Source organism: Dreissena polymorpha, chromosome 1 (assembly GCF_020536995.1).
Source record: "Dreissena polymorpha isolate Duluth1 chromosome 1, UMN_Dpol_1.0, whole genome shotgun sequence".
Classification (NCBI taxonomy): Eukaryota; Metazoa; Mollusca; class Bivalvia; order Myida; family Dreissenidae; genus Dreissena; species Dreissena polymorpha.
This window is the reverse complement of record NC_068355.1, coordinates 30,024,205-30,031,105: the sequence shown is the minus strand read 5'-3', so window position 1 is coordinate 30,031,105 and position 6,901 is coordinate 30,024,205. Positions and strand designations below refer to the sequence as shown.

Sequence of the window (6,901 nt, the reverse complement as noted above, 5' to 3'; positions counted from 1 at the left end):
GGTGACGTCACGGGTCTGATCTCATACACTGACGTCAGCGATGACGTAATACTGCATGTCGTGTCGGGATCGGTAACGGTGAAGACACCGAGTGACGTCGCGGTGACGGTCGAGTCGGAAAAAGACGGAGATGTGCCGGGAATTCCCGTAACGAACGTCGGAGGCTATAAAAATATAAAATACCATGATTTTTTTGTTACAGTAAAGACCTGTATTTTATTAGTAAAATCCGTGCAATATGTGATTATATAGATGGATGTTAAGCGTTCTACATAAAAACACAGTTAATGAAATATGAGGAGTATTTTAAAATGAATTGCTCAACTTTAAAAAATGAATTGCTAAAGTCAATGGTTAATATAAAACATGTATAGCATTCGTTTTCAAAATCTGAACTGTTAACTGAATGACATATAAATAAATAGATGATCAATAGTAGAAGTAGTATTTGTTGTAGTTGTTGTTGTTGTCGGTGTTGTCGTTGTTGTTATTGTTTTTGTTCTTGTATACAATTGATCAATTATAGTGTTCGATGTCTTTGACGTTCAAGTTCTTGACCAGTTGTGGAAGTCAATTTGACAAATGAAAAGCGACCGGCAATTTTCACTATACATTTTTCTGTCAGAAAGAAACTCTATGTTAAATTCCAAAAGATTGAATGTGTATACACGAAATACCGTGTCACCTAACAGAACAGGTGAAAAGATGTTTGTGTACAATAGTACCGCTGTGAACAAAATCAGCTTGAATGTGCAACATCGTTTGCTTAAAAAAACAAGCATATGTTCAAAACCCATCAACACTCAAAATCAACGAATATTTCTTACAATATTTCGAAAAATAAAGTTAACACAAAAAAATTAATGTTACATAAAGCAATATCCTAAATTGCGAAATATGTGGTCGTTCTTATGATTACGACGCTGCCCGGAGCCAGTATCGAGTTCGCTGGTAAATATTCGGATATCGTGGCGTGAAATTAACATGGAATCTTTTGTCGCAAAAAAAGTAATAACGAGCATTTTGTATCTCATTAAATCTATGTTACCATACCATATATAGCGTTGAAAATTTCGCTATTGCTATAAGGAACACTGATTTCGTATGGGTTAACTTTATTTTACGAAATATTTTGCGAAATATTCGTTGAGTTTGAGTATTTATGTTACTTTAAAAAAAGGATATGTTGATTTTCAATTTTTGAGAAAAAAATGTTCTTGAAAATACAGATGATTAAAATAACGTATGTATTAATTTTTTGTCTAAAATATCAGGCTTTTAAAAAACAATATCACAATATAACGAATATGAAGATGTCACAGATTCGGATGGACAATATTTTGTGAGCACTATAATATTGCGAGACAAATGAAGTACACTGATTATTATTTGTGATACATTAACCCATTTATGCGTAGTGGACTCTCCCATCCTTCCAAATTGGATCAATTTATTTCCAAAATTAGGGATGTCTAGTATATTTATTTCTATATTTAGAATAGGTCTTACAAAAAATCATTTAAGCAAACAGCGCAGACCCTGATGAGACGCCGCATCATGCGGCGTTTCATCTGGGTCAACGCTGTTTGCCAAGGCATTTTTTTTCTAGACGTTAGGCATAAATGGGTTAATGTTCGTTGATTTTGTGGGTTTACCGATCCACGAATTTAACACAAAAACTTCGGAAAATGACCGACTACATTTCAACATTTCTTCCTAAATTGAAAATCCACAAATTGACCTGCGTATGAAAATGTATTTTTAGGCAACAAAATATCATGGCCACAAATATAAAGAGAATATTATGTGAGTTTTGGATAAAGATCAAGTTTATCACGCGAGGCTTTGAACCATGCACGCCTCGCGCTACCATGGTTCGAGCCGAGCATGATAAACTTGATATTTATTCAAAACTCACATAGTATTCTATTTATTCTATTATTTCATCCCCTTTTCCATTAATAATTATAAAACATCGCATTTTATGACGATTTTATCTTTCCGTAATTGACAAAAACGTATTCTCCATTTTTTGGAATATCCCAAATCTGATCTAAAAATAGCGATAGTATAAAGCTTAAGTTTATAAGATCGTTGTTATAGTATCGATTTTCATCTGGTTATAGGATAAAAATGATTTCGAAGTACCTTCTCAAGTAAGGGAGAAGTAAACGTTCTTTGAACAGTTAACTGCGTGATTGAGAACCCACGAAGTCCACGAAAATTAGAGTAGACCGTATAATATGGACTTCGCAGTACTTCACAGATTAACGTGTCTAAGGAAAAGACATTTTTAAAACAAAAAATCACGAAATTAATTCCGACAAATAAAATGGTTTGTATGGTACCTTATCAAGTAAGGGAACCGTGAACGTTTCGGTTATGATATTCGCCGGCGATCTGTCATCAACGCACTGAACGTTAACGAGGAGAGGTGACGTCGCCGCGTCCAACTTCACGCCGGCTTTCACCCAGATGGCAAATGTCGGCGCCGTGCCAGGAACCACGTTGAAGAAGCTGTCCTGTGGCGCCTGTGGCGTAAGGAGGCGATACCTGTACCTTTACACCTATTTATTGTTGCTCGAATGCATCGAGAATCTAAAGGTTATTCAAACTCTATCGAGTCCGATTCCTGGTGAGATCCAGTACTTGGTGTCTTTGGGAGGATATAATGAGAACTCCCACATTGGGGATCGCACATATGAACGCCCTGTCGCTAGGCGGACACCATATCTATAACACCACGGCATTCTCACATAGAGGATAATTGGATGTTTATTGGTTTCGGTTGGTAATAGATTTTAATGCACAATAAATAAGAAAGCTTCTTATTTGCACACATTACTGCGCCAATTGTGAAAATACCGGTATTTATTTTTATGCAGTCATGAGTTGAACAAAAGAACACTATATCAACAAGTTTACTTTAAAGTTAATGCTTTTTCAAAGTTTTCTTACTGTCAAGTTCTTTTCCCATTTGCTTTTTTGTACTGGTATTTATATGTTTAGTCTCAATAGCAAAAGCTTTTTGTTGAAGTTTACATGTAAAAAAACACTTAAAAAACAAACAGCCCGTGTTCTTTTTTTCATTGTTTGTGTACTTGATGGGTGTATAAAAAGTAATAGTAATTATACAATTTACATACAAAATCTATAGTTGATATTTCCAGAATTTTACGATTATACTCACTATAACGATTTTTATATAGTAATCCCAGAAATTACTTACCTAAATTGAGCAAGTTATGAAACTCTGGTCGTTGGCGTCCGTGACGCTGAACGTGCGAAGTGACGCCCCGTCAGCAATCCGTCGGCAAGCGCCGGCGACAGCGTAGCGGGAAGTCCGGTAAAAACCGGTTTCTAAAGAAATATGTAGGTTTATTGTGATCTTCTTATAAATCTGGAAACGTCATTACCTGTTTGAAGCAATAGCGAAAACAGAAGAGTAACACATGACGTTCTAAAAATATGCAGGACCGCGACGTCAAACCATAGAATCATTTCTTTACAGGTTTATATACGAATTTCATCTTCCAAGCTTCTGTGACATTTACATTTGACTTTTTTGCCTTAAAAATTTAGGGCGTCATATGTAACCAGCATACCCATTTTGATGATCGTAAGTCCAAGCGTTCTCTTGATATCGAAGGGAAAAGAAATTGATAAGGGACCGACCGACCAACTTTGAATCATCAGGCGATTTATTGCATAAATTTATCTTACGGACGATTCCGGAAATACTCCATGTATCACGATTGTTGAGATCTATCTAACCGAGGAATCCGGACAAAATCGATGTATCACTATTGCGACCGACCGACGTACTTTTCGAACAGTGGAATACCAATTACAACGGAATGAGTGCTAGAATGTATATTGAGAAAAATTATGACAGTGCAAAACACATGTTTTTTGTCAAAAGTTTAAACGCTAAACGTTCACATCGACTTCAGTAAACAGTTTTTACTAAATAATAAACGATAAACGATTAACTTATTCGAAAACATGTTTTAACAAATGATTAAATCGTTTTTCAGTTATTCATTTTTATTATGCTTACGTCATCGGCTATATTGATGGTCCTTGATGACGTCACAGTGTTGATAGCATCAGTGCACGTGACGGTGATCGTTTAACTCGTAGCAGAGTCTTAATCAAGCAGGGCAATCGTCTTGACGTCGAACCCTTTAAAAAAAGCACCTAATTAACCATGATGGCTTAGCAAAAGGTGTCACCGATATTTAAACAATTTTAGCATCTCTTTGACACTCGCATTAACAAAAATTCATCCACCTTCTCCTCATCATCATCAACATCCACCTCCTCCTCCTCCTCCTCCTCCTCCTCCTACTCATCATCATCATCATCACTATAACATCATCATCATAAGCAGCAGCTGCAGCAGTATACTGATAATTATATTCCTACTCCTCATCAACAAAACCACTATAACAATCATCATGACCATTTTAATGGATTCACCACTATCACAATCATCATCATCATTAAAATAACGTCACTAAACTTACGTATTACCGTCACCAAACTAACGTAACGACGTCTGCACATTAACGTAATGACGTCACCAAACTTACGTTGAGCTCCGGTAGCGGTATCCACCTTGGTGATGCCAAACTTTGCACTCTCCGGCGCGTTGATGGAACAGGAAATAGCGTCATCCTGGTCGGTAACGGTGAACTGATGTACGGAAGTGCCCACTGGCGATAGGTCACCCAGTGGACCGGAAGTACCGGCAAAATTGGTTAGAACGGGGGCCTTTAATGAAGATTTACTCTTTTTTTTCAATTTGAAAGTAAAGCATATGCCATATCTTAAGAATTATTTTTTATATAGAGAGGTAAAAAAACAACTTGTGTAATGTATCCCATGATGTATGCTATAATATCTAAGTCTACGCCCTTACAAACGGAATATATAGCTTATATCTATGTCCATAGTGTTTTCGCTCAGTTATATCCATTATTATTTTATTTTTGAAATCACTGTCACAACTTTAGAAAATCGTCAAATATATAAAAAGTTAGTTTTTTCAATGTTGTCCAAGCAATATCAGGCCATATTTTCTTAAAACAAACGCTTTTCTTCATTATACCGTTTGCTTCACATCGGGAACTAAAATACACAACTTCTATGTCTGGAATCGAACGTCTCCTGTACCGCAATCCTCACGCCTCCCCTCCCCCGCCCCGCCCCGCCCTCACCTTTCGCCCGCCACGCTTTGGCGATCCACAAATGTGAATTATTTCATATATCTGTCATTGCATTGACCAAATGCAACCGTCCATAGCTTAGGGATGTATTGGACGCTGCTTTCCGGACACATCAACGGACCGACAGACCGAGCTACTCCGAAACACTGCGTTCATGCGGTCTTCCGATTGCGGTGCTCATGTAGGAGAGAATACCGGTGAATTCGATAAAGAAATGAGCCGCGCATGGGTAAAACGGGGCTTAATGCATGTGCGTTAAGTGTCGCACCAGATTTATCTGTCTTGTCTGCAGAGGCTGATCAGGGACGATACTTTCCGCTTTAACAGGATTTGTTGATAAAAAAGAGAATTTCTTTAAAGCCTCTATAACGTTCAAAATCAAAGACAATTTCATAAAGTATTTCGTAAAATAAAGTTAACACCTAAGCAATCAGTGTTCCTTAAAGCGATAGCCACAATTTTAACGCTAGATGTCATATGATAACATATATTTTTGTAGATAAAAAAATGCTCGTTTTTATTTATTTGTGACACAATTAATTCCATTTTAATTTCCCGCAAATATATCTATTCATACGAAACACGAACACTAAAATGGTACCATGTTAGTGTTAATGTGTTGTATGAATACATATCGTTGCGGGAAACTAAAATGGAATTAAATATGCAAAACAATAATAAAAACGAGCATTTTGTGTCTACAAACATCTATTTTACCAGACCACATCTGGCGTTGAAATTTCGGCAATTGCCATTAGGAACACTGATTTTTAATTGTTCAACTTTATTTTACGAAATATTGTACAAAATTTTCGTTGATTTTGAGTAGTAATGGGGCTTTAAAAGTAAAATGCCGTACAAGCGGACTGCAGAGGCTAATCTCAGACGACACTGTACGCACTTGCATTAAGCCCCGTTTTCCCAGAGCGCCGCTTAAATGTACACGTACCGCGTCCGAAATGTCCACCTTGTAACTGTTGGTGATTTGGTCCGTCCCGTCACTGCACGTGATCGTCATGGATTCTACAGCGGTGACGTCATGATTCAGCGTACTCGCTGACCCCGCCTTCAGCCAAAGTTCGTAGGCTGCAGATAAAACAAATTGCAAACTTTAACTAGTTGACAATAATACTGCAAGAACTAAAAATATAAATTATTGAATAAAATCAGAGTAATGTAATAAAAACGAAAATTATATGAAAATTATATATAAATATAATAAGAAATAACACATATTTAACAAAAAAATGAAGAAAATATAAATAATTCACTTAACATATTCAAATAAGTGCAAAAGTACATTTTTTAAAAATAAGTTCAAAAAATGAAAACAGTGAAAACATAGTCAGCCTAAATGTTTAAAGAAAATAAAAATAAAACTCACTATATGTATCAGTATGAACTATCCAAAGAGTTTGTTTATTGTTGGTCAGATGACTCGTTTAGAGAAAATAGAGCGTAATTCTTGTTCATTAAAAATAACCACATAGCAGCCTGTGCAGTCCGCACAGGCTCATTAGGGACGACACTTTCCGCCTTAATGGTAAGTTTCGTTTATAAGCATTTCCGAAACGAAACTCCAGTGCAGGCGGGGCGTACTTTTTTAAAGTTTTTTTCTTAGATTTGTAAATAATACGAACCTGATCCAACCGTTTTGATTTCAAACTTGG

General features: G+C 36.4%; 1 long non-coding RNA gene across 1 annotated transcript; it reads right to left on the bottom strand.

Annotated features, from left to right (window-relative positions):
• Positions 1-2,354: 2,354 nt before the first annotated feature.
• LOC127874983 (uncharacterized) lies at positions 2,355-4,768 on the bottom strand. Its single transcript, XR_008047202.1, has 4 exons — positions 4,596-4,768; positions 4,061-4,185; positions 3,230-3,360; positions 2,355-2,531 (listed from the first exon to the last, which is right to left on the bottom strand). It is a non-coding gene; the product is annotated as an uncharacterized LOC127874983 (long non-coding RNA).
• Between the last annotated feature and the right edge of the window lie 2,133 nt (positions 4,769-6,901).